The sequence below is a fragment of the Geotrypetes seraphini genome, chromosome 7 (assembly GCF_902459505.1).
Source record: "Geotrypetes seraphini chromosome 7, aGeoSer1.1, whole genome shotgun sequence".
NCBI classification, from domain to species: Eukaryota; Metazoa; Chordata; class Amphibia; order Gymnophiona; family Dermophiidae; genus Geotrypetes; species Geotrypetes seraphini.
Window position 1 is genome coordinate 8,411,185 of NC_047090.1, and position 27,322 is coordinate 8,438,506.

The window sequence follows — 27,322 nt, forward strand, 5'->3', positions numbered from 1 at the left end:
TGTGATGAAATCGGTTAGCTGAGCGGGCTTTAAAATAGGCTTGGATAATTTCCTAAAAGAGAAATCCATAGGCCATTAGAGAAGGAGACTGTGGCGCAGTGGTTAACGCTACAGCCTCAGCACCCTGAGGTGGTGGTTTCAAATCCCATGCTGCTCCTTGTGACCCTGGGCAAATCACTTAATCTTCCACTGCCCCAGGTAGATAGACTGTGAGCCCGCCAGGACAGCGAGGGAAAGTGCTTGAAGTACCTGTAAGTAAAACTGCAAAAAGGTGGTATACAAATCCCTTTAAAAAAATGATTGAGATGACTTGGGGAAATCCACTGTTTATTCCTAGGATAAGCAGCATAAAATCTGTTTTATTACTTGGGATCTATCTAGGTACTTGGGACCTGGGTTGGCCACTGTTGGAAACAGGACCTTTGGTTTGACCCAGTATGGCAGCTCTTATGTTCTTATGTGAGCCAAGTATAGGACAATCAAGCCATTGTGACATCACTGCTGAGGTTGGCTCTTAGGCATTGGTGGAATGAGGCATTATGACATCACAATCTCAGCTCTGGGATGTTGCTACTCTTTGGGTTTCTGCCAGGTACTTGGGACCTGGGTTGGCCACTGTTGGAAACAGGATCCTGGACTTGATGGACCTTCGGTCTGTCTTATGTTCTTATGTAAGCCAAGTATAGGACAATCAAGCCATTGTGACATCACTGCTGAGGTTGGCCATGGGTCCAGATTTTCCTTCGGGAATCTGGTAACCCTAGCCTATCAGGTTATTTACGTGATTTACAATCAGGTACTCAAGCATTTTCCCTATCTGTCCCAGTGGGCCCCCAATCTATCTAATATACCTGAGGCAATGGAGAACTGAATAACTTTTCCAGGGTCACAAGGAGTAGCGTGGGATTTGAATGCACATCCTCAGGGTGCTGAGGCTGTAGCTCTCACCACTAGGCCACTCCTTCCCTCAATTTAGTGTTTTATTGTAGATATTCTGCCAGTTAAGCACTGATAGAGTTTCTGAAGGAGATTTTCTCGGGGTGGCTGGGTGGAGCGGCTATTCCCCACCACTGTGTCCCAGGTGAGGAGATGGCAGTCAGGCTGACAATCCCAACGCCATCATTTCTAGCTAGACTCAACTCAAAGGGCTATGCAGACTGTGACACTATAACAACTTTTAGGTGACAGTCTGTGTGCCCATAAAACACTTGACCATCAAGTTCAGCCATTAACCATGACTGCTGCTCTTCCTGAGCTTCCCGCATCCTAATAAAGTCAAAAGCTAGCTGACATTTGACCCCATTGTCACACCAGATTCAAAGGCAGTTGGCGTCAAGCAGAGACACCCATAGGAGCTCAGGAAAAAGACGTATTGTGTCCAATCTGTCATCACCCCACCTCATTCTCACTCTTGTGCTCCGATTTCTTTCTCTCCTCTCCGAGTTTGTCTCTTTTTACTCTCTTGTCGCCTGCATCTCATTTCTCGCTCTCTCTTCTGGCCGGCCCTTCTTCGTCCAACACTGCTTTCTCACGTACCCCCTGAGCTCTGTGCCTGTGGCTGCAATTATGGACTGGTCTAGAATAGGCCCTACGACTCTTTCTTATTCTCCTCTGACCCAATCCTAGGCCCTGGATCTCCCTTGTGGTTTGCTCTGTGTTGCTTCCGCCGCACCCGGTTCTTGGGAGATATAATGTAGCCATTCCAGCATATTGTAGCCCCAAATCAATATGACCGTCCCCCACCCCCCCCCCCCCCGACTTAGAGGAGATGGGGATGAACCCCTGTTTATCAGTGCAGATTTTTGACTCTGTGTAGCTGCCGTGGTTCTTGTTACTGCCTGAATGTGACACATTTGAGAAGGATGTACAGTCATTAGTCCGCATTTGGCTCATTGATGTATTTTAAGAAATTTAGACCAAGCAATTTTAAGCTGTGTTAGGTCAACTAGAGTGCATTCAAAAGTTCTACCAAGTGTTAATAATTTCTATTAAAATGAATCTGTTGAATGAATTTTTTTTTAAAAAAAGTCTAAAAATTGAGCAAAAAAAGCCCAAACAATTTGAAAATTATGCTTGTATACATCCTCAGAGTCAGTATTAGAAAAGCCTGCTGTCCTGCAGGAAATTCAGGCGGTGCCTAAAAATGAGTTAATATATTTAAGAACATAAGAATAGCCTGACTGGGTCAGACCAATGGTCCATCAAGCCCAGAAGCCCGTTCTCACGGTGGCCAATCCAGGTCCCTAGTACCTGGCCAAAACCCAAAGACTTAGCAACATTCCATTATCCCAAAGAGTAACAAGACTCCAAAATCCCAAAGAGTAGCAACATTTCATTCTACCAATCCAGGGCAAGCAGACTATGGATTTTTCCTCCAGGAATTTGTCCAAACCTTTCTTAAAACCAGTTATGCTCTCCGCTCTTACCTCTGGCAACGCGTTCCAGATCTTAACTATTCTCTAAGTAAAAAAATATTTCCTCCTGTTGGTTTTAAAAGAATTTCCCTGTAACTCTATCGAGTATTCCCTAGTCTTTGTCATTTTTGACGGAGTGAAGAATCGATCCACTTGTACCCGTTCTACTCCACTCAGGATTTTGTAGACTTCAATCCTATCTCCCCTCAGCCGTCTCTTTTCCAAGCTGAAGAGCCCTAACCTCATACGGGTCTTTCCTCATACTAGAGGAGTTCCATCCCCTTTATCATCTTGGTCGCTCTTCTTTGAACCTTTTCTAGCGCCGCTATATCTTTTTTGAGATAAGGAGACCAGAATTGAATGCAATCCTCCAGATGAGGTTGCACCAAGGAGCGATAGATACAGGGGCATTATAACATTCTTAGTCTAATTCATAGCATCATGCAGAACATCACTCTGCTAGCTGTGGGTTTGATTGAAACACGATGCAGTGATTTCCAGTGATCACAACTCATTTTCCACCAGGTCAGAAATCTGGAACCTTTTTGAATGTCACCAAATTTCTTCCTTCCTTCCTCCACTCTAAGTGGAGGGGAAGGTGAAGGTCAACCTGCTATTTCTTTTAAAGCAAATTGTAATAGGTTATGGTCAATATTCAGTGACAGGAGAACTGGAGTGCTTTACCCAGAGAGAGAGAATAGTGCTGGGATTTAGTTCCACAGGGGCTGAATTTTGGCAGGTCTGTCTGTTCAGTTGCTACAGGAGGAAAAACAGAAAGAGGAGAATTGTGATGGCCAAAGTGTCTTGCTCCAGAGGAGGCCCTTGGAAACATCTCTTAGGATACAAGCACAGTAGTCTAAGAACCGGGGAACCGGGTTCAATTCGCACTCCTTCTCCCGGCGACCCCGGGCAAGTCACATAATCTTCCGTTATCTCAGATGCAAAGCTTAGACCATAAGCTCACTAGACTCAGAGAAAGTACCTGTATGTAATTTGCAAACCACTTTGGTTGTACCACAGAAAGGTGGTATATTAAAAATCCTCGTTAGGCTTAATTAGGCTTTTTTTTATCCTCAGCTGCGGTGGTATTACCTCCGATGCTCATAGGAACTCTATGAGTGTCGGAGTTTTTACCGCCATGGCCGATGATAAAAAAGCCTAATCCGGCTTCATAAAAGGGGGGGGGGGGTTATTTTGTATCCCCCAAATCTGCCGCTAAAAAGGGGGTTCATTGGGGCTCTGTCTATATAAGGTTAGAGTTGTCTTTTGCTCATCACCACTTGGATGGATAACTTATATTTGCTACAGCTGAAGAACTTACGGACCAGTCATTTCAACCCCAGGTCTACAATCATTCACCAGAGGCACGCATATATAAGTACAAAGCCTGATCCAGGGTCATTGGAAGTTCAGCTTAGGTGGTTAAACTCACACATTCTTGAACTTTTGTCCCAAAGTCCTGAAATACAGGGCATTTGGCCATGAGGTGGAACAAAATGCCCCAACTCCATGATCAGCAGAGCCTCTTGGAAAATATTGGGGAAATTGAGCACATCCTGACCTCAACATCTCAAGTTTCCCTCCGCTCATCCTGGCTAAACTGGGACTTTGGGTCTCTTAATAGTTTTTCTTTTGAAATTCAGAGACTGAGCAATTCCAGATTTAGGAAGAAGAAACAAAGATGGACAAACCCCTCGTTATCTTTGGGCATCACCGTTAATTACTTAGGAAGGTAGGTCTCCAATTCAGGACAGGATCAATGAGTGCTAAGTTTGAGACCACAGAGCTCTCACGGCCAAAGATAATTGAAGGAAAAAAAAAAAAAATACTGAAGAAAAAAGAATGAAAAGTTAAACTCTGCCCTTCAGCAAAATGCTCAATCCTCAGGTTTTTTTAATGAAAAGGTTTATCCATGCGGCAACAGTTTGAAAAACCCCTTTTGGGAAAGTGATAGGAAAAAAATGTCTCTTCTTTGAAAGTTCAACGTGTTTTCTTGCTCCTGGTGGTATCCTGGCTCCTGAGAGCTTTGAATTTTTCTTATAAAGCAGGTTCTGTTTACCGACCCACACACGGCACAATTTGAACACTCTGAAAGGAGAACTGCCACATGTTTAGGTTGCAGCTAGGTGCTCCCCACAATAATGCTTTGGGGTCAGTGGTCTGGGGAGGGCTTCCAGTGCTAGCAGTCCACAGAGAGAGACATACGAGGGGCTGCTGAAATGTTTTCAGCCCAACCGAGAAGAGAATGAGGTGGATATGGTTCAATCAATGATCTGAAACAATGGCAAAACATAGAATTTCATTTCTGCAAATTGGTGCTTAATAAAACAAGATAAAACTCTTTTCAGCTCCAGTGGCAAAATAACACTCAGAATTTAGGACTTTGGTTGGTTGGTCACCCCCTCATGCTATTAGATAGGGTTACCATATGATTTCCCAGGACATGTCCTCCTTTTGAGGACATGAACGGGGATCCAGACGGCTTTTCAAAACCCAGCACTTTGCCCGGGTTATGAAAAGCTTTCCTCCATACTGTGTCGGGCAGGAGGGCATCCGAGCATGCAAAGATGGCACGCGATGACATCACGCGCTAGCGCGGATGTCCTACCCTATGAGAGCAGGCAGTACTCGTCAATTCAGCGACCCCACCCCCCACCCCAGTGAGACCTGACATACCTCTGTTCTGAGGCCTCCTAAAGCAGCAGCGGCGCTCTGAACGGGCTGCTTCGCGGCCTTCCCTCTTCTGCGTCACTGATGACATCATCAGTGATGGGGCAGAGGGAAAGCCCCGGTGGAGAAGGCCACGAAGCAGCCCGTTCAGAGCGCCGCCACTGCTGTTTTTGGAAGCCTTGAAGGTACAGTATGTCATTGTCACGGTGGGAGAGTCAGTGGGGTTCTGCTTCGCAGGGGGATGGGAGGGAGGGATAGAAAGATGCTGCACATGGGGGTGGGGGGAGAAAGGAAACAGGAAGATTTGGGGTGGAGGAGAGGAAGGGACAGATGATTATTGTACATGAAAAAAAAAGCCAAAGTTAATATAAGACCCGGTCTTGTTTTCGGGGAAACACGGTATTATGTTTGCCTCTTTGCAAGTTCAATTCATGACCTCTGGTTCAACCGTTTCCCCCAAAAATTTGCTTTTTTCATTAATACCTTCTAAAATCTCCCCTACCCCTCCTTTTCTCTAGGATGGACATATTCAGCTCTTCAGGTCTCTTCTCATATGTCTGATGGTGCAAACCCCAACACCATTTTTCTCTCTCCCGCCCCCCTCCAGTGAACAGCTTCAAGCCTTAAGTGGGGCCTCACCAACGACTTGCACAGGGGCCTCAACGCCTTCTTTTGTCTGCTGGTTGTACCCCTCTCTAGGCAGCTCAGCATCCTTCTGGCGTGGCCACCGCCTTGTCACATGGTTATGCCACCTTGGGATCCTCTGACACTATCCCCTCCAGGTCCCGCTCCCGCTCTGAACCCATCAGCCTCCCACCTCCTATCGCAAAGGGGTTTGCTCACAGGGGATTTGCTTTTGTCTTTTTTTATTGGCCTTTTTCCTGACTGAGGGGTGCTTTTTTTGTTTGCACATTATCAGCTGCATTCAGCAAATGGCACTCAAAATTCAGTGCCAATAAAAATATCAACACAGAATGGTATTCTCTCACAGGCAGTGGCATACAGTCAGGGCTTTCAGGGAATCCCCAGCTCAACAGCCCTGCATTTTTCTTTCCTTTTGCTTGATGCAGTTTGATTCGGTGAGTATGTAGGCTGCTCAACCAGTCAAAATACATCAAACAAAAAGTAAATAATAAAAAAAAAAAAGCAGGGCTCTTAGACTGGGGATTCTCCAAACCCCCTGAAGGCCCTGACTGATCTGAATTTGATTGGCTGAGCAGCATCTGCCTGTTGCCTGTTGCCAGTTTCAGAACAGTGCCCTCAGGGTCTTTTGGGGGGTTGGGCGAAGGCTCTGATTGCATGCCACAGCTCATGGGTGCCCTTCATGGAACATGGCACTAGCATCCGCACTGAACTTTGGGCGTGAAAATTTACACCAATGGAAACCTGGTGTAATTCTTGGCTTGTGAGGTAGGTGCAGATTCCCGGGATTCAGTATTACCACACACATCTTTAGGGAATGTCCGTGGCTACACCCCCTTTTGAGTGTGGGCCTTTATAGAACAGCGCCTAGCAAGATACATGCATATATCCAAATTAGTACCCAATTGCATCTCAGAATGGTGCACAATTTTGCCGCAGGAATCTGCACGCCAGTTCTAGAATTTCCCTGCAATGCAATTTACATGCATGTTGATTGTATCCACATGAATTCAAGTTTGGTCACACTAGAACTTTGAAGGTGTTTCGTGACCCAAACACATGCTAAGAAACACAACTGTGGAAGCACCAGAGCTGCCACCTATATCTGTTATCTCTATACAAGTGGCACTCAATCTTATAGGTCACACTTTTAATTTATCCCCTCTTCTACGAAACCGCGCTAGTAGTTTTTAGTGCAAAGAGCTGCGCTGAATGGCCTGCGCTGCTCCCGATGCTCATATTAACTCAATGAGCGTTGGGAGCAGTGCGGGCCATTCAGCGCGGCTCTCTGTGCTAAAAACCGCTAGTGCAGTTTCTTAGAAGAGGGGGTTAGTGATATTACCCATCATGGTGACAGAACATTACAGATTGCCAAAGAAGTATTTGAACTAATCATAGACTCCGGAAAGGAGGGGGGAGCACCGGGCCTCCCCAAAAATTGCCACTTACTTTTATCCCTGGTGGTCCAGAAGTGCAGCAGGCAGGAGCAAGCTTTCCGCGCTCCTGCCCGCTGCTAACCCGGTCGATCACGGCTGGTTTCATCTGCCGCTGGAGCAGCACTGAGCAGGAGCGCACTTTGGCGCCCGCGAATTCTCCAAATCTTTTCTAAACAAAACACAAAAACTCCACTAACATTAGAAGTTCTTCTGATCCAAAAAGCAATCAGTGTCATAAACTTCACTTTAAAAGGCATGAATTTTAGTCTTCAACATATCGCATGCACAACCGTGGGATTAATTACATCAGGGCTAAAAAGGCTCATATGTTAATGCTTCAATTATTTTATTAAAGACAAAACCTTTGCTCCAAATGAAGTTTTGTAATAAATGGAATGAAAACCACTGGTCAAGAAAAATGGATCCCCAATCCATGTTGCCCTCTGTTAATCCTGAAATGTACAAAGCAACAAAACAAGGAGAAAAGGGTGGTCCCAACCTAAACTGCAGTTAAAAAAAAACCCAACCGAAAGCAAACAAAACAAAACTGCAGATCTGTACAAGACGTAGGCAAAATTTATTGTGACAAAATAATTATATGCAAACCCTTTTACCAATCAAGGGACCCGACACGGTCCGTGTTTCGGACAAACCTTCGTCAGGGGTCCATGGTAAAAATGGGATAACAGAAAAAAGTCACAAAAAATTTTGCCTACGTCTTGTACAGATCTGCAGTTTTGTTTTGTTTATTCCTGAAATGTAGAAATTTGGGACCTTCACTTTCACATGCCTGTGTTTTGTTGGCTACTGGAAATCTGCTGGGGAAAAGACATACTATTAGTGAATTCTTTTAAGTTGCACTTTTTTTCCATTAGACCAAACACATTTTGGCATGCTTTTGAAGATAAAACCTGCTTCCTGCCTTTGTGAGCTTATAAAAAAAAAAAAAAAAACTGCACTGTTTGTCCAATAAAAACAGTATCACTGTATTATCATTTTTCTTCTATGAATTACCTTTAAAATACACTAACATATGACCATAAGAATATCCTTCCTGGATCAGACCAATGGTCCATCTAGCCCAATATCCCGTCTTCATGAAGGCCAATCCAAGTCACAAGTACCTGGAAAAACCCCACAGTGTAGCAGCATTCCATGCCACCAATCCGGGACAAGCAGTGTCTTCCCCATGTCTGTCTCAACAGCAGTTTGTGGACTTTTCCTCCAGGAATTTTTCCAAACACTATCCGCTCTTACCACATCCTCTGGCAACGCGTTCCAGAGCTTAACTATTCTTTGAGTGAAAAAAAAAATTCCTCCTATTGCTTTTAACAGTATTTCCCTGTAACTTCACAGAGCGTCCCCTAGTTTTTGTCATTTTTGACGGAGTGAAAACTCGATCCACTTGTCCCCGTTCTACTCCACTCAGGATTTTGTAGACTTCAATCCTATCTCCCCTCAGCCGTCTCTTTTCCAAGCTGAAGAGCCCTAACCTTTTTAGTCTTTCCTCATACGACAGGAGTTCCATCCTGGCTGGCGGACAGGAAACAGAGGGTTGGAGTAAAGGGCCATTACTCAGACTGGCAATGGGTCACGAGCGGAGTTCCGCAGGGGTCGGTGCTGGGACCGCTCCTGTTCAATATATTTATTAACGACCTGGAGGCAGGAACAAAATGTGAGGTTATTAAATTTGCGGATGACACCAAATTATACAGCAGGGTTGAAAGTAAGGAGGACTGCAAAAATCTCCAAAAAGATCTGACAGCGCTTGAAAAGTGGGCCAAAAAGTGGCAAATGAGCTTCAACATAGGGAAATGCAAGGTCATGCATGTAGGGAAAAAGAACCCGATGTTCACTTACAAAATGGGGGGATCACCGCTAGGGGTGAGTAACCTTGAAAGAGACCTGGGAGTGATGGTAGACACATCATTGAAGGCGTCGGCGCAGTGCGCCACAGCCTCAAGGAAGGCAAACAGAATGTTGGGTATCATTAAGAAGGGTATCACGACCAGGACGAAGGAAGTCATCCTGCCACTGTATCGTGCAATGGTGCGCCCGCACCTGGAGTACTGTGTCCAGTACTGGTCGCCGTACCTCAAGAAGGACATGGCGGTACTTGAGAGAGTCCAGAGAAGAGCAACTAAGCTAATAAAGGGTATGGAGGACCTCTCATATACTGACAGACTGAAAAAGCTGGGGCTTTTCTCCCTGGAAAAGCGGAGACTTAGAGGAGACATGATAGAAACCTTCAAGATCATGAAGGGCATAGAAAGAGTAGACAGGGACAGATTTTTCAAATTTTGGGGCACCACAAGTACAAGGGGACACTCAGAGAAATTGAAAGGGGACAGGTTCAGAACAAACGCTAGGAAGTTCTTTTTCACTCAGAGGGTGGTGGATACATGGAACGCGCTACCGGAGGATGTGATAAGCAGGAGCACGCTACAGGGCTTCAAAGAGGGTCTGGACAGGTACCTGGAGGACAAAGGGATTGAGGTGTACAGATAGGAGTAGAGGTAGGTAATAGGGATAGGATTAGAGGTAAATTGTAAAATTAGTCAGAGACCACTGTTCAGGCAGTGGGCCTGATGGGCCGCTGCGAGAGCGGACCGCTGGACGAGATGGACCTCTGGTCTGCCTCAGCGGAGGCAACTTCTTATGTTCTTATGTCATCTTGGTCGCTCTTCTTTGAACCTTTCTCTAGTGCCGCTATATCTTTTTTTGAGATAAAGAGACCAGAACTGAATGCAATACTCAAGGTGAGCAGTGGCTTCCCCCCAAACTGTCTCAACGGCAGTTTATTGACTTTTCCTCCATGAACTTGTCCAAACCTTTTTTTTTTTTTTTAAACCAGTTACATTGGCCGCTCTTACCACATCCTCTGATTGAGCACCTGTGCCACTTTATTGGACCTGCAGACAGAACCTACTGGGCCTATGCCATTGGAAGTGCTCTGAGCTCCCCTGGGAGTACGGTATAGAAAAGTGAATCAATAGATAAAAGCAGAAGAGTCTGATCCAATCAGATTTAACTGTGAGTTTTGGGAGGGAAGTTAAAGCCCAAATCAACAAGGTCTTCAGTGATGCTGTTATATTTTCTAATCTCTGTGGCGAACGCTTCTCGTTTGCTGTAATCAGCTCATGAATTGGAAGGGAACCTTTTCAAGTCTCAAGTTTCAAGTTTATTAAAATTTTTGATTAATCGCTTTGTCTTTTTTTCAAAGCGATGAACATACATATATATAAATAGAAATAATTAATATTACAATATAAAAAATAAAAATTAAGACATTAATTATACATAACCTTAAAAATTAATTTAAAAGAGAATAAAAAATCCTAAATACATATTTAACAAAACATGAGTAAAAGGAGAAGGGGATAAGAACTACAAAATATAATAAAAGAAGGTTGGGGAAAAACATAAGGTGGGAAATTTTTTTTTTTTTTTTTTTTAAATTATTAAATTATTGTGATCCAGATTATAAGTTATTAATCAAAGGCGTCTTTAAAAAGGAACGTCTGTGTGCTGTAAGTTAAAGTTGAGCGGGAAGGAGAGTAAATTTGGCTATAGACACTATTAGGGGAATTTTATATACGGTGCCAAGGTTTTTGCGTAGAAAAGCATTCTAACAGATGCAAGGCACTGAAATGGGGCAGAAATGGCAGGGCCACGTGAAAGCACACGTCCTTTTTATAGACTAGCACCTGTGTTTCCGCATGGATCTACGTTTCCTTAAGACGTGCAAAGTTTTGCGGATTGATGTCCAGTTTGCATGCTGGGATTTGCACCTGGTTCCAGTTCACGTAAATCCTCTCGCTCAAAGCTGAGTGTGGATCCTGACACTGCTCGTACAGGCCATTCTTTAAATGGTACCCAACCCAGAAAACCAGGGCTGGGGTTTTTTTCTGTGCTTAATTTTGAGCCCATTTACTGAATCCAGCCTTATAAATCTATTTTGTACCCACCTCATGGATCACCCTCAGTCCTACCAGTACTCACAGTTGTAAAAATCACTTGTGACATCACTGATGAGGCTGGCTCTTATTGGTGGAATGAGGCATTATGACATCACAGTATCAGCTCTGGTTACCAAAACCTGAAACTCTTTATACTACCAGGAGTTGCTGAAAGGTTCTCAGCCCAACCAGGAAGAGAGTGACGTGGATATGGTTCAATCAATGACCTGAAACAATGTCAAAGCAGAGAATTTTGTTTCTGCAAATTGGACCTTAATGAAATAAGATAACCCTCTGTATAGGACAATCAAGCCCTTGTGACATCACTGATGAGGTTGGCTCTTATTGGTGGAATGAGGCATTATGGCATCACAGTATCAGCTCTGGTTACCAAAACCTGAAACTCTTTATACTACCAGGAGTTGCTGAAAGGTTCTCAGCCCAACCAGGAAGAGAGTGACGTGGATATGGTTCAATCAATGACCTGAAACAATGTCAAAGCAGAGAATTTTGTTTCTGCAAATTGGACCTTAATGAAATAAGATAACCCTCTGTATAGGACAATCAAGCCCTTGTGACATCACTGATGAGGCTGGCTCTTATTGGTGGAATGAGGCATTATGGCATCAGCTCTGGTACTCACAGTTGTAAAAATAGTGCATACTAAAAGTGGAAAGGGGAAAAAAAAAACCCTACCTTCCTCTACCACTGAAAGAAAATCTGATAAATAAACAAAAGACACACAGAGCCTTGGTAGATAATATCGAATGATTCTCCCACGAGGACCATGTGCTCAGAGCCCCAAGAAATCGGGTTCTCATTTCCTGTGATTCAACCCTGTAGACTTGTGGCTGGCATCAGCGCCCAATGAATGCCAGAGCCTCCAGCGTTCCCACCCACACATTCAGGCTCTAGAAAAACAACACCACCCCTTGTTATCAAGCTCCTTTCTTAGAAAAGAAAAAATAAATGATCTATACACTATTTTTGTGGTCTGTGCTTGTTCCTGGAATGCTAATTCCTACCCCCCAAATGCCAGAGGCAATACAAAATGTCCAATGAAAGAATTCCAAACAACCCTCCTTATTGTTCATATTACCTTAATTTACCAAATCCTGTTAAAAGGAGTATGTCTTAGCTTCTGGACAACTCAGCCAGCTGAGACCTGACCTGGAATAAAAGAGCCCAAAATAAATGATATTAAAAACAGAAAGCAGCGCTTTGGAAACCGTCAACAGTATATGGCCAACCCTTTAAAGCCAATGGGGATCTATGGTTATGCTGGAAATATTCACAGACTTCATCAACCTGTGACACAAAAGTCCCAGAGAGTTTAAAGGGTCCTGGAGACATTTCACTCTCATTTCGGCCAATAGAAATTGACCGGAAGGGCATGTGATTTGAGGCTCCACGGTAGGCGTCTCCACCCAAGAAAAAGATCTAGATGTCATCATGGACAAAATGCTGAAAGCATCTGCTTAGTATGCAAATCTAAAGAGAATGCTAGGAATTATTATGCGGGGGTGCTGAAAAGTTCTCAGCCCGACCAAGAAGAGAATGACGAGGATATGGTTCAATCAATGACCTGAAACAATGTCAAAGCAGAGAATTTTGTTTCTGCAAATTGGACCTTAATGAAATAAGATAACCCTCTGTATAGGACAATCAAGCCCTTGTGACATCACTGATGAAGTTGGCTCTTATTGGTGGAATGAGGCATTATGGCATCACAGTATCAGCTCTGGTTACCAAAACCTGAAACTCTTTATACTACCAGGAGTTGCTGAAAGGTTCTCAGCCCAACCAGGAAGAGAGTGACGTGGATATGGTTCAATCAATGACCTGAAACAATGTCAAATCAGAGAATTTTGTTTCTGCAAATTGGACCTTAACAAAATAAGATAACACTCTTTTGAGCTGAAGGCAAAATGACGGCATTATGACATCATAATCTCAGCTCTGGTTACCAGAGACTGAAAGTCTTCAAACTGCAAGAGCCAAGTATAGGACAATCAAGTCCTTGTGACATCACTGATGAGGTTGGCTCTTATTGGTGGAATGAGGCATTATGACATCATAATCTCAGCTCTGGTTACCAGAGACTGAAAGTCTTCAAACTGCAAGAGCCAAGTATAGGACAATCAAGTCCTTGTGACATCACTGATGAGGTTGGCTCTTATTGGTGGAATGAGGCATTATGACATCATAATCTCAGCTCTGGTTACCAGAGACTGAAAGTCTTCAAACTGCAAGAGCCAAGTATAGGACAATCAAGTCCTTGTGACATCACTGATGAGGTTGGCTCTTATTGGTGGAATGAGGCATTATGACATCACAGTATCAGCTCTGGTTACCAAAACCTGAAACTCTTTTTACTACCAGGAGTTGCTGAAAGGTTCTCAGCCCAACCAGGAAGAGAGTGACGTGGATATGGTTCAATCAATGACCCGAAACAATGTCAAAGCAGAGAATTTTGTCTCTGCAAAGTGGCACTTAACAAAATAAGACAACACTCTTTTCAGCTCCAGTGGGAAAATAAGGCTCAGAATTTAGGAAGTTGCTTGGTTGGGCTGAGAACTTTTCGGCACCCCCTCATAGGAAAGGAATAGAGAGAATACAATATCCCAATACCTCTGTATCACTCCACAGCGAGACCATATTTTGAGTATTGGTCACAGTTCTGGTCAACGTATCTTAAAAAAAAAAAAAAAAAAATTGTAGTGGAACTGAAAAATGATTAAGGGGATAGAATGACCCATATGAGGAAAAGCCAAAGAAGTTCAGACTCTTCAGCTTAGAGAAGGTCTATGAAATTCTGAGTGGGCTGGAATGGGCCAATGTATATGAAATGTGCATCTACATATGTTCAAAAGTGCCCCCTAGTCTTAAGAACTTAAGAATAGCCTTACTGGGTCAAACGGGTCCATCAAGCCCAGTAGCCCGTTTTCACGATGGCCAATATATGGATATATTCTGACACTCAGGGCTGAAGCAAATGGTAAAAGCAAGTGGTAAGTCCACCACCAATTTATTAAAATATTTAGAAAGGAATTAAGTAATATTAAAGTAGTTGACTAAAACCCATTAACAATTTATTATGAAATCGCATATAATTTATTTGTTATTACAAATGGTTATGTTTAGTTACATTTTTTTATTCAATGTATTTGAAAGTTTGTTTCCCCCCTTTTTCCTCTCGTCTTTGTTGAAAACGTTTTGATATAAGAACATAAGAAGTTGCCCCCTCTGAGTCAGACCAGAGGTCCATCTTGCTCAGTGGTCCGCTCCCGCGGCGGCCCATCAGGCCTAGTGCCTGAACAGTGGTCCCTGATTAATTTTGTAACTTACCTCTAATCCTATCCCTCTAACCTACCTCTACTCCTATCTGTACCCCTCAATCCCTTGGTCTTCCAGGTACCTATCCAAACCTTCTTTGAAGCCCTGTAGCGTGCTCCTGCTTATCACATCCTCCGGTAGTGCGTTCCATGTATCCATCACCCTCTGGGTGAAGAAGAACTTCCTGGCGTTTGTTCTAAACCTTCCCCCTTTCAATTTCTCTGAGTGCCCCCTTGCACTTGTGGTTCCCCATAATTTGAAAAATCTGTCCCTGTCTACTCTTTCTATGCCCTTCATGATCTTGAAGGTTTCTATCATGTCTCCTCTGAGTCTCCGCTTTTCCAGGGCTCAATGTTCTTTAAGGCTTTTTTCTTGAAACCTTTTGGTTCTCTGACAGGTATTTGTGACCTGCTGGTAAGAGAATACTGAGCTAGGGGGATCCTTTCTCTGACCCGGCAGGACAACTCGTATCATAGTGTGTATCTAAGAAGTTTAGCTTGTTCAAGAGAGAGAGATATCTACTGCAGATACTAATGGGTGTTAGAGGAGAAGAACCTTGGAGGACATTTTTCTCCCAAGGGCAGGAGTAGGAGGTTCACCAGAAGCCTGGGGTTCAAACCCTAGCCTTAACTTTCAAAATCGCTTGAAATACATGAGCCCAATTCTTAATGTGACATATCATCAATGTGTATCTGAAAGGCTGACTGCAAGGTACCTCTCCTCAAAATGAGTTTTCCAGGTATTCAATAGATTTTGATCCAGATTGCTCCTCTTTCTATGTATTCTCTCATCCCAGAAGGAATGCCTAAGTGACTGAAGTAATTAGGCTTCTCACTCAGGGCTAAAAGGAAGTCTCCTTCAATGATGACCCTTGGGGCTACTTCTTCATTGAGCAGAATATTCAAACCCACCTGAGATACAGTTCAGCCCTTCCAGTTCACTTTTCATTCTCATTGAACTTTTAAGACCGGAAAACTCAGCCTTCCGTCAAGCCCAGTAGCCCGTTCTCACGGTGGCCAATCCAGGTCACTAATACCTGGCCCAAACCCAAGGAGACCTGTCCTGTATACATTTTAACCAGTATCAAATTGGCATAAAGAAACATTGTTAATAGAAATGATAAAGGCAATGAAATGAGATACCAGCTCTCTCTCTCTCTCCAAAGCGATAGCTGGCATCTATTTTAACTCACTCTGAAAGTTACATTGAGTTGCCAAAGAAGTCACATTGATCTATGTCTAAATGTATCAGAATAGCTGGTTCTTGACCTTCGCTTTGAAGAATTCTTGTCTTGGTTTGCTGCTAGCACAACAATTTGGAGAATTTCATGTATTAACACGGTCTTGCTGCCAGCGTCGTACAGGCTGACACAGCTACCTGGATAAGTAAGCAGATTAGCTTGGTTTTTATTCACACAGGAATTTACAATGACCAAGCTAAAACACACACCACACCCAGGAAGCTAGCATTAAAAGCCCAATGATCCTACATTCTTTCATCTGTGCTTCATGGCCGACTTTATGATCACAATGTAAACTGCAGTCTTAGGAGATCTCGATGCCTCCCAAAGGACCAACCAAAGAAAGTGTTGCAATGCAGAAGTGTTTGAGAGACCTCACAAGCCCTTTCTTCAAATGCAGTCATAAACCTGAGTATAAGAGGCTTGGGGAGGTTGAGACTTCTTCAAAAACCGGCTGGCAAACAGGATCAGGAACAGGGCAGTTATAATTCACGAATTTAACTGCTTTTCTGCTAATGGCATGGTTACAACTGTCCATCAAGAAGCCCTAACTTCCCTGTTTTGATAGTATCCTTCAAAAATACCATTCCAAACCATTTTTTTTTTTAAATTTATTTCTATTCCGCATATCCTACAATTCTCTACAAATTATTTAGGTACTCAAGCAATTTTTCCCTCTCTGTCCCAGTGGGCTCACACTCTTTCTAATGAGGCACTGGGGGATTAAGTGACTTGCCCAGGGTCACAAATAGCAGTGCAATGCAAAGAAGATGGAGTCCGTAGAAAAAGCCTGGACCCTACTCAAGGGCACAGTGCACGAAGCACAGAACCTGTGCGTCCCCAAGTTCAGGAAAGGGTGCAAAAAAAATAAGAACAAAAAACCCAGTGTGGATAACAAATGCAGTAACAAAGGTGATAAGTGACAAGAAAGCATCATTCAAAAAATGGAAAAAGGACAAAACAGAGGACAACCAAAAGGAGCATAAAATACACCAAAAGGAGTATCACCGAGTGGTTAGGAAAGCAAAAAGAGAATATGAAGAGAGACTGGCGGGGGAAGCAACAAACTTCAAATCATTCTTCAGGTATGTTAAGGGGAAGCAGCCAGCAAGGGAGGAAATGGGTCCCTTGGATGATGGGGACAGAAAGGGAGTGGTAAAAGAGGAAAAAGAGATAGCTGACAGGTTAAATGAGTTCTTCACGTCAGTTTTCACGAGGGAAGACACAACCAACATTCCGGAACCCGAGGAGATCGTAAAAGGAGAGCAGGATGAAAATCTGGTCCAACTAGAGGTGAGCAAGGTGGATGTCCTCAGGCAGATAGACAGGCTAAAGAGCGACAAATCGCCAGGTCCAGACGGCATTCACCCAAGGGTACTCAAGGAACTAAGAAATGAAATAGCTGAGCCACTTCGACAAATATGCAACCTATCCTTAAAAACTGGAGAGATTCCGGAGGACTGGAAAATAGCAAATGTCACGCCCATCTTCAAAAAAGGCTCAAGGGGAGACCCAGGAAACTACAGGCCAGTGAGCTTGACCTCGGTCCCGGGAAAGATGATGGAAGCGCTGATTAAAGACAGCATCTGGGAACACATCGAAAACAATGGGCAGCTAAAGTCGAGCCAGCATGGCTTCTGCAAGGGCAGGTCATGCCTCACGAACTTATTATACTTCTTTGAGGGGGTCAACAGCCAGGTGGATAAAGGGGAATCCATAGACATCTTTTACCTTGACTTCCAAAAAGCCTTCGACAAAGTGCTACACAAAAGACTGCTAAGGAAGCTATGGAACCACGGGGTACAAGGGGAGGTCCACCGATGGATCAAAAACTGGCTGGCGGACAGGAAACAGAGGGTTGGAGTAAAGGGCCATTACTCAGACTGGCAATGGGTCACGAGCGGAGTTCCGCAGGGGTCGGTACTGGGACCGCTCCTGTACAATATATTTATTAACGACCTGGAGGCAGGAACAAAATGTGAGGTTATTAAATTTGCAGACGACACCAAGCTATATAGCAAGGTCAATAACATGGAGGACTGTGAAGATCTCCAAAAAGATCTGACAACACTGCAAAAATGGGCCAAAAAGTGGCAAATGAGCTTCAACATAGGGAAATGCAAGGTCATGCATATAGGGAAAAAGAACCCAATGTTCACTTACAAAATGGGGGGATCACCGCTAGGGGTGAGCAACCTTGAAACAGACCTGGGAGTGATGGTAGACACAACATTAAAGGCATCGGCGCAGTGCGCCACAGCCTTAAGGAAAGCAAACAAAATGTTGGGTATCATTAAGAAGGGTATCACGACCAGGACGAAGGAAGTCATCCTGCCACTGTATCGTGCAATGGTGCGCCCGCACCTGGAGTACTGTGTTCAGTACTGGTCGCCGTACCTCAAGAAGGACATGGCGGTACTTGAGAAAGTCCAGAGAAGAGCAACTAAGCTAATAAAGGGCATGGAGGACCTCTCATATACTGACAGACTGAAAAAGCTGGGGCTTTTCTCCCTGGAAAAGCGGAGACTTAGAGGAGACATGATAGAAACCTTCAAGATCATGAAGGGCATAGAAAAAATAGACAGGGACAGATTTTTCAAATTATGGGGAACCACAAGTACAAGGGGGCACTCAGAGAAATTGAAAGGGGAGAGGTTTAGAACAAACGCCAGGAAGTTCTTTTTCACACAGAGGGTGGTGGATACATGGAACGCGCTACCGGAGGATGTGATAAACAGGAGCACGCTACAGGGCTTCAAAGAAGCTTTGGATAGGTACTTGGAGGACAAAGGGATTGAGGGGTACAGATAAGAGTAGAGGTAGGTTATAGGGATAGGATTAGAGGTAAGTTACAAAATTAGTCAGGGACCACTGTTCAGGCAATAGGCCTGATGGGCCGCCGCGGGAGCGGTCCGCTGGGCAAGATGGACCTCTGGTCTGCCTCAGCGGAGGCAACTCTTATGTTCTTATGCAATATAAAATCCTAACGCAGTTTCATAAAAGGGGAATTTATTTGTAAATTAATGATTGCTATTTCCCTGTCTTATCAAATTTACATCTGCTATCTATATATTTTGCGCAAAATTAGGGGACATGCGTCACTGTTTCTGTTTCTATGGTGTTGCATTGTAAGCAGAGTTCAGCTTCTTGGCGGTTCAGTTTAACTTTTGTCTACATATTTCTATTTTATCCCCCCTCTTTTTTTTTTTTTTTTTTACAAAACCATAGCACGGTTTTTAGCGTCGACTGCCGCGGTAACAGCTCCAATGCTCGTAGGAATTCTCTGTTAGCATTGACTGTGCAGGCTCAATCTGTACTAGTCTGGCTTGCTTAGTTTTACAATGGGTGTGTTGATGTTCTACTGCTCACGGCAGTATGTAAGCTGTTACCCTTTCCTAGGTACACTCTTGTTGTGCGACGTGTGGATTGTTACTAAAAATCATGTTTTTCATATAGATGAGGGGGATGTCAAAAATCGATGGGCCCCGGGTGTCACACATTCTAGGTATACCACTGCAGATAACCTTAATCCACCCAGCTATCTATATGTCCAATAATCAAATCTCCAATAAAAATAGTCATCCTAACCCTTTCCTTCTGGGCAGAAACCCCGGAAGACCGCAAATTCTTGATGAGAAAAGATATTACATTCCCTGGAGGGCAGGTCATGGTAGAGGATTGCTTCCTACTTCACCAAAGGGATGCCCTCCCGTATCTTCTCTTCTCCAAAGTAGCGCACAGGCAGCTAGACTGGAGATGGGACTTCTCTATCTCTTTAGGTCTCCTCTATATACCTCTCCGGTGGCATAGCAAATGGGGCGGGGGACAGACCGTGAGTGCCGTTTTGGTGGGGGCGGCTGGTACCTCTCCCCCACCATGCCATGCTCATTCCTCCCTTCCCCCCTTACCTGCAGTCAGAGATATAGGGGAAACAGAGGGCACAAGTTTGGTGTGGGGGGTGGGGAAGGAACGGTGGCGATGGACCACCCTCCCCCGCACCCTCCTATATTTCATTCTACCATAGGCAACTTGGGGACTCACAGGAATTCCCCCTAACACACACACATACATTACAAACCAAAGCTTGTGTATTAACATGAGAGGGCAGTGTATGTTTAAAGAACACCCATGGTTATGAAAGCAAAACTCAGGAGTTCTGAAGAGACCACACCTGATATGAGATGTGGTGCAGAGTATGGCTGTGCCATCAGGTTTACAGTTTAAGAAAGGTTTTGACAAGTTCCTGGAGGAAAAGTCTGCTATTGAAAAAGAATAAACATATGGATAAAGGTGAGCCGGTTGATATAGTGTATCTAGATTTTCAGAAAGTGTTGTGTGTTTTTTAAACTGTATTTTAGTCAGTAGATGGTTTTTAACATTTATGTACACTGCCTAGAAGGTTTGATTAGGCGTTATAAGAAATTTTAAATAAACTTGAAACTTCCTCATGAGAGGCTCCTGAGAAAATTAAAGAGTCATGGGATAGGAGGCAAAGTTCAGTTGTGGATTAGGAATTGGTTATCAGATAGAAAACAGAGGGTAGGGTTAAATGGTCATTTTTCTCAGTGGAGAAGAGCAAACAGTGGAGTGCCACAGGGGTCTGTACTGGGACCAGTGCTATTTAATTTATTTATAAATGATTTGGAAATTGGAATGACGAGTCAGGTGATTAAATTTGCAGATGACATTAAACTGTTCAAAGTTGTTAAAACACATGCGGATTGTGAAAAATTGCAGGTGGACCTTAGGAAATTGGAAGACTGGGCATCCAAGTGGCAGATGAAATTTAATGTGGACAAATGCAAAGTGATGCACATTGGGAAGAATAACCTGATTCACAGTTACCGGATTAGCACCCAAGAAAAGGATCTGGGTATCATGGTAGACAATACGATGAAACCTTCCGCCCAATGTGCGGTGGCAGCCAAGAAAGCATACAGGATGCTAGGAATTATTAAAAAAGGGATGGTTATAATGCCCCTGTATCACTCCATGGTGTGACCTCATCTGGAGTATTGCGTTCAATTCAGGTCTCCTTATCTCAAGAAAAATATAATGGCGCTAGAAAAGGTTCAAAGAAGAGCGACCAAGATGGTAAAGGGAATGGAACTCCTCTCGTATGAGGAAATACTAAAAGGATTAGGGCTCTTCAGCTTGGAAAAGAGACGGCTGAGGGGAGATAGGATTGAAGTCTACAAAATCCTGAGTGAAGTAGAACGGGTACAAGTGGATCAATTTTTCACTCCCTCAAAAATTACAAAGACTAGAGGACACTCGATGGAGTTACAGGGAAATACTTTTAAAACCAATAGGAGGACATTTTTTTTTTTCCCACTCAGAGAATAGTTAAGCTCTGGAATACGTTAACAGAGGATGTGGTAAGAGCGGATAGAGTAGCTGGTTCTAAGAAAGGGATGAGCAAGTTTCTGGAGGAAAAGTCCATAGTCTGTTATTGAGAAAGACATGGGGGAAGCAACTGCTTGCCCTGGATCGGTAGCATGGAATATTACTACTCCTTGGGTTTTGGCCAGGTACTAGTGCCCTGGATTTGCCACTGTGAGAATGGACTACTGGGCTTGATGGTCCATTGGTCTGACCCAGTAAGGCTATTCTTATGTTATGTACAGCAGTTGATTGTTGAATTGCTGTTATAACAAAGAGCAGAAAACTTACAGGCAGGAGACGTATGACAATGTGTCAAAATGTTACAATGGAGTAAAATTCACGGAGCTATTGGTAGCCCTTTGATCATAACCCTGGAAGAAATACAAAAAGATAAAAGATTTCGGTTGTGCGCTCTCGGAGATGTACTGAAACTCTTCTGAGACATTCTTGTAGTCATCCAGTGGGGCAAAGGACATGCACTGTAGAGAATGACACGGTGACAAAATTCATCACCGTTCCCGCGGATAACCGCGGGAAACCATCTTCATGTCATTCTTTAAGGAGAGAGGGAAGAATCAGAGTATGAATGGCCACAGCCACTGACCCGCAAGCTTTGCTCTGAAGAATGCTGGTGTAGAAGGACTGAGGTTGAAACAGACACTACAGAATGACAGTCTCTGGTATCCAGAGCAGATATTGTGATGTCATAATGCCTCATTCCACCAGTGCCTAAGAGCCAATCACATCAGTGATGTCACAATGGCTTCATTATCTTTGGCTCACATAAGAATCAGAGTATGAATGGCCACAACCACTGACCCGCAAGCTTTGCTTTGAAGAATGCTGGTGTAGAAGGACCGAGGTTGAAACAGACACTACAGAATGACAGTCTCTGGTATCCAGAGCAGATATTGTGATGTCATAATGCCTCATTCCACCAGTGCCTAAGAGCCAATCACATCAGTGATGTCACAATGGCTTCATTATCTTTGGCTCACATAAGAATCAGAGTATGAATGGCCACAACCACTGACCCGCAAGCTTTGCTTTGAAGAATGCTGGTGTAGAAGGACCGAGGTTGAAACAGACACTACAGAATGACAGTCTCTGGTATCCAGAGCAGATATTGTGATGTCATAATGCCTCATTCCACCAGTGCCTAAGAGCCAATCACATCAGTGATGTCACAATGGCTTCATTATCCTTGGCTCCCATAAGAATCAGAGTATGAATGGCCACAACCACTGACCCGCAAGCTTTGCTTTGAAGAATGCTGGTGTAGAAGGACCGAGGTTGAAATAGACACTAGAAAATGAAATGGGATTATTTCCCGCGGTTATCCGCGGGGACGGGAACGGTGATGAATTTTGTCACCGTGTCATTCTCTAATGCACTGTTCTCCGTTCTCCTCCCAGCTGTTCTCAAGTGAGATTGCGACCTTTGCAAACTTCAAACGCCGTTGTCTGATGTCCCTGAGCTCATGGTCGCACAGATAAGCATTCTTCCTGATCCCAAAACTTTGAAGGCTTGGCTCCGTCCCTTCTCTAGAACTGTTTGCAGAAATATACAGTAATATTTTTGAAACTCCCGTTCTTCCAGGAGTAGCAAATTCTTGGGGGGGGGGAGGGGGAGCATTTTCAATATGACTCCAAATCGGAGTTTAGTAATTTGAGACTCCTTAAACTAAGGTGCGCTAGTGTTTTTAGTGCATGGAGGAAATTACCGCACGCTATGCGGCTAGAACTAACGCTAGCTCAATGCTGGCGTTAAGGTCTAGCGCATGCGGCCATGTAGAGCGCGCTATTCCGCGCATTAAAGCCCTAACGCAGCATAGGAAAAGGAGCCCTTTATTTATTGAAAAAAAAAATTCTAACCCACCTAAGCCAGACCGACCTACGGCGCTTTCCGGAAAGAAATTAAGACCGCTCTGTTCAATAGATTTATTACCTAGTTAGACAACTCCCTCCTTGTTTAAAGCGAATACTCATCATATTGACACTGCGTAGTCTCTCTAATTGTACCTGTATTCACTGAACGTTCAATGACTTCCTCACCAACTGTATTCTGAAATTCATTGGCTATCCAGCCCCCTTCATTGTAACTGGCGTTCTGTTGCTCCTGAGACGCCATCATTGCTTTTCCACGGCGATAGCCTAAATTAAAAAAAATATATTTTCACGCTCCGGAATTTTGAGCCGTCAGTAGAAAAGATTCTTCTGCCGGATGCAATTGATTCTCTATCCGCTCCTGATGAAGAGAACGAAACGGAGCTCTGTCGAGTGGTAGTATAAAAACATAGAAACATAGAACTAGACGGCAGATAAGGGCCACGGCCCATCCAGTCTGCCCACCCCAAAGACCCTCCCCTACCTTTCTCTGTGGATAGAGAGAAGTTGATGTGACTATCCCATTTGGCCTTAAAATCAGGCACGCTGCTGGCCTCAATCACCTGAAGTGGAAGACTATTCCAGCGATCAACCACCCTTTCAGTGAAAAAGAATTTCCTGGTGTCCCCGTGCAGTTTCCCATCCCTAATTTTCCACGGATGCCCCCTTGTTGCCACGGGACCCCTGAAAAAGAAGATATCTTCTTCCACCTCGATGCGGCCCGTGAGATACTTGAATGTCTCGATCATGTCACCCCTCTCTCTGCGTTCCTCGAGTGAGTACAGCTGCAACTTATCCAGCCGTTCCTCGTACGGGAGATCCTTAAGTCCCGAGACCATCCGGGTGCCCATTCTCTGGACCGACTCCAGTCTCAGCACATCCTTACGGTAACGCGGCCTCCAGAATTGCACACAGTATTCCAGGTGGGGCCTCACCATGGATCTATACAACGGCATAATGACTTCAGGCTTACGGCTGACGAAACTCCTGCGTATGCAACCTATGATTGGCCTTGCCTTGGATGAAGCTTGCTCCACTTGATTGGCAGTCTTCATGTTCTCACTGACCATCACCCCTAAGTCTCGTCCTGCTTCAGTTCTTGTTAGGATCTCGCCATTAAGGGTGTAAGTCTTGCATGGATTTTGGCTGCCCAGGTGCATGACTTTGCATTTTTTGGCATTGAAGCTGAGTTGCCAGGACCTAGACCAGCGCTCCAGTAGGAGTAGGTCGTGCGTCATGTTGTCGGGCATTGAATCTATATCCGTTGTGCTTTTGCCCACTACATTGCCCAGTTTGGCGTCATCGGCGAATAATGTCATTTTACCTCGCAGCCCTTCCGCTAAGTCTCTTATAAAGATATTGAATAGGATCTTCTGCATTGCTCGGATTACCAAGTACCCCTTGAGGTTTCCAGAGTTTGGTTTCTTATACAGTGCATTTTCAATGTTTTGAATTATTTGATTTGACTAGCGACTTTGTGCACTGCTAGCTATACATGCCAATGATTTTCAGCTGTGTAAACCAGTATCTCCGGATACTTTTCTTTACATTCACTTTAGCATTTTAGGTTGTGTATGCATGTACCGTATTTATAGTGTGCAAGTAACTTATTCATCTATTTATTGGCGCATTGCAATCAGCTGAGGGGACTTGATCTGAGTTTATATTCCACACTATATTTGTATATATTGGTTTAGGTTGTGGCATTTTAAAGCTCATTGTATTTATTTACCTGGCACTAGCACTTTACCTTACACATGAGGCAAAATCTTGGGAATTTTTATGAAGCCTTATATTAAGTTTATCTCTTAGAGCAGTGGTTCTTAACCTGGGTTCGACCGAACCCCAGGGGTTCGGTGAGTCAGTCTCGCGGGTTCGGCGGAGGTCAAAACACACCTCCGACTCATATAGCGCTTCGGTCACGTTCAATCATCTATCAGTTATTCAGTGATTTTGATCAAGACTGATCGTGTACTCGGTTTCTTGATCTATCAATCTGTAACTAACGCCTTATATACATCCATCAATTCCTGATCAAAATTTGTGATTTAACTGATAGATGATTGAACCGTGACCGAAGCGCTTATGATTCGTGATGATACGCCCCGCTTGTCCATAATTGGCTGCAGGTGATCACGCAACATCGCTTGGCCTATCTGTGCTGCAGGGGATTTGATGCGCACAGTAGTCGAATTGTAACTGTTGTGATGGTACGTCGTGTGATACCTATCTTAATCCCTTACTAACTATGTCGAGCAAAATACGAAAGTGGTCGGACGAATATGTACAATATGGATTCACATGTATAACGGAACGTGATGGGAGTCAGCGTCCTAATTGCATGATTTGCAATGCCAAGTTGAGTAATTCTAGTCTAGCTCCGGCAAAACTAAGGGAATAAAGAAGGGTTCGGTGAACACGCATATGAAACTGGTGGGGTTCAGTACCTCCAACAAGGTTAAGAACCACTGTCTTAGAGGGACTGTTATATGTGGCTTGTTTAACACTTTATTTTCAGTGTGATTCATACAAATCTTGGACCTAATGATGTATGAGGTAGTACTTATTTAGACTTTGTCTGATGCTGGTTCATCCATAAGTTACTACCTGAGCTCAATACCCCTCGTTGATTCCTTAAGAGCTCATACTGAGGTCCCTCAAGTTTAAGTTTAAATCTCTTTCTTATTTATATTGTCTTTTACAAGCTCAAACAGTCCTTCTAAGAATTTACTTAGGTTAGCCAATCTTTGATATTTCAATATTATATTGTAACATACAAATATTATAATTCTTACTATTCTGTACTCTATAATCACTGAATGCTCAGTGACATCTTTCCCTATTTGTACACTGTAATTCGCTGATTGTACAGCTCTCTTCACTGTGAACCGCCTAGATGTCGCAAGATTATGGCGGTATAGAAAATATAAAGTTATTATTATTAAATCTAAGCAGCTTTGCAAAATACGCCATGTGAACGGACTGCTGGAAATGATGGACCACTGGTCTGACTCAGCAGTGGCAATTCTTATGTTCTTATGTTCTGCTTCACTCAGAGAGTGGTGGACACCTGGAATACTCTCCCAGAGGAGGTTATTACGGAATCGACCGTCCCAGGATTCAAAAGCAAACTAGATGCACATCTCCTTACGAGAGGCATAGAAGGATATGGATGAGAAAAAATTACGCCAGGTGTACACCTGGTAGGGCCTCCGCGTGTGCGGACCTCCGGACTAGATGGACCGAAGGTCTGATCCGGAGATGGCGCTTCTTATGTTCACAAAATTCTAATAGCAAACATGCCCATTTTCAAAACTGCAAAATGTTGATCTTGTTTTTCAAAAACGGATGTATTTCTGCTCAGTGTCTGTCTTTTTGAACCATTTTTGAAAAAAAATCACATCCAGAACCCCCCCTCCCCCCCCCCACACACACATATGAGAACAAGCCGTTGGGATGTAGGAGGCGCCACACAGACAACCCAACAGAGAAGTGGAGCACCCTAAGGGACACTGCAGTGAACCGCACATAAAAAGTCCCAAGTACATATCTCGCCATAACCAGTGGCGTAGCAAGGGTGAGAGGCACCCAGGGCGGAGGTGCCCCTACCCTTGCCCTCGTCTCCGCCCCCTTCCCTTCCCCCCACACCTCTAGTTGTTCGCTTCGACGTGCTCCTCGTCACCCTGGTGGCTCTCCCTCTGATGTCACGTCCTATGTATGGCACCCAGATGTGACATCAGCGGTGCGGCTGATGTGCTCATGAGGAACGTGTGGAAGAGGCCGTGCACACACTACTAATTTTGAAAATCACCTTGACCTGCTTGTTCAGACTGAGTATTAATCATTAAAATTTAATATGAATATTGATTCTACACCACATAAGAACATAAGAATTTCTGCTGCTGGGTCAGACCAGTAATCCATCGTGCCCGGCAGTCTGCTCATGCGGCAGCCCTTAGGTCAAAGACCAGTGCCCTAACTGAGTCTAGCCTTACCTGCGTACGTTCTGGTTCAGCAGGAACTTGTCTAATTTTGTCTTGAATCCCTGGAGGGTGTTTTCCCCTATAACAGCCTCCGGAAGAGCGTTCCAGTTTTCCACCACTCTGAGTGAAGAAGAACTTCCTTATGTTCGTACAGAATCTGTCCCCTTTTAACTTTAGAGAGTGCCCTCTTGTTCTCCCTACCTTGGAGAGGGTGAACAACCTGTCTTTATCTACTAAGTCAATTCCCTTCATTATCTTGAATGTTTCAATCATGTCCCCTCTCAGTCTCCTCTTTTCAAGGGAGAAGAGGCCCAGTTTCTCTAACCTCTCACTGTACGACAACGCCTCCAGCCCCTTAACCATTTTTGTCG

General features: G+C 44.1%; 1 long non-coding RNA gene across 1 annotated transcript in view; it reads right to left on the reverse strand.

Annotated features, from left to right (window-relative positions):
• Positions 1-27,322, reverse strand: part of LOC117363380 — a 118,869-nt gene that overhangs the window by 18,446 nt on the left and 73,101 nt on the right. Inside the window, exon 4 of the long non-coding RNA XR_004540041.1 lies at positions 7,176-7,331. This is a non-coding gene — a long non-coding RNA (uncharacterized LOC117363380). The remainder of the gene's footprint in view (positions 1-7,175; positions 7,332-27,322) is intronic.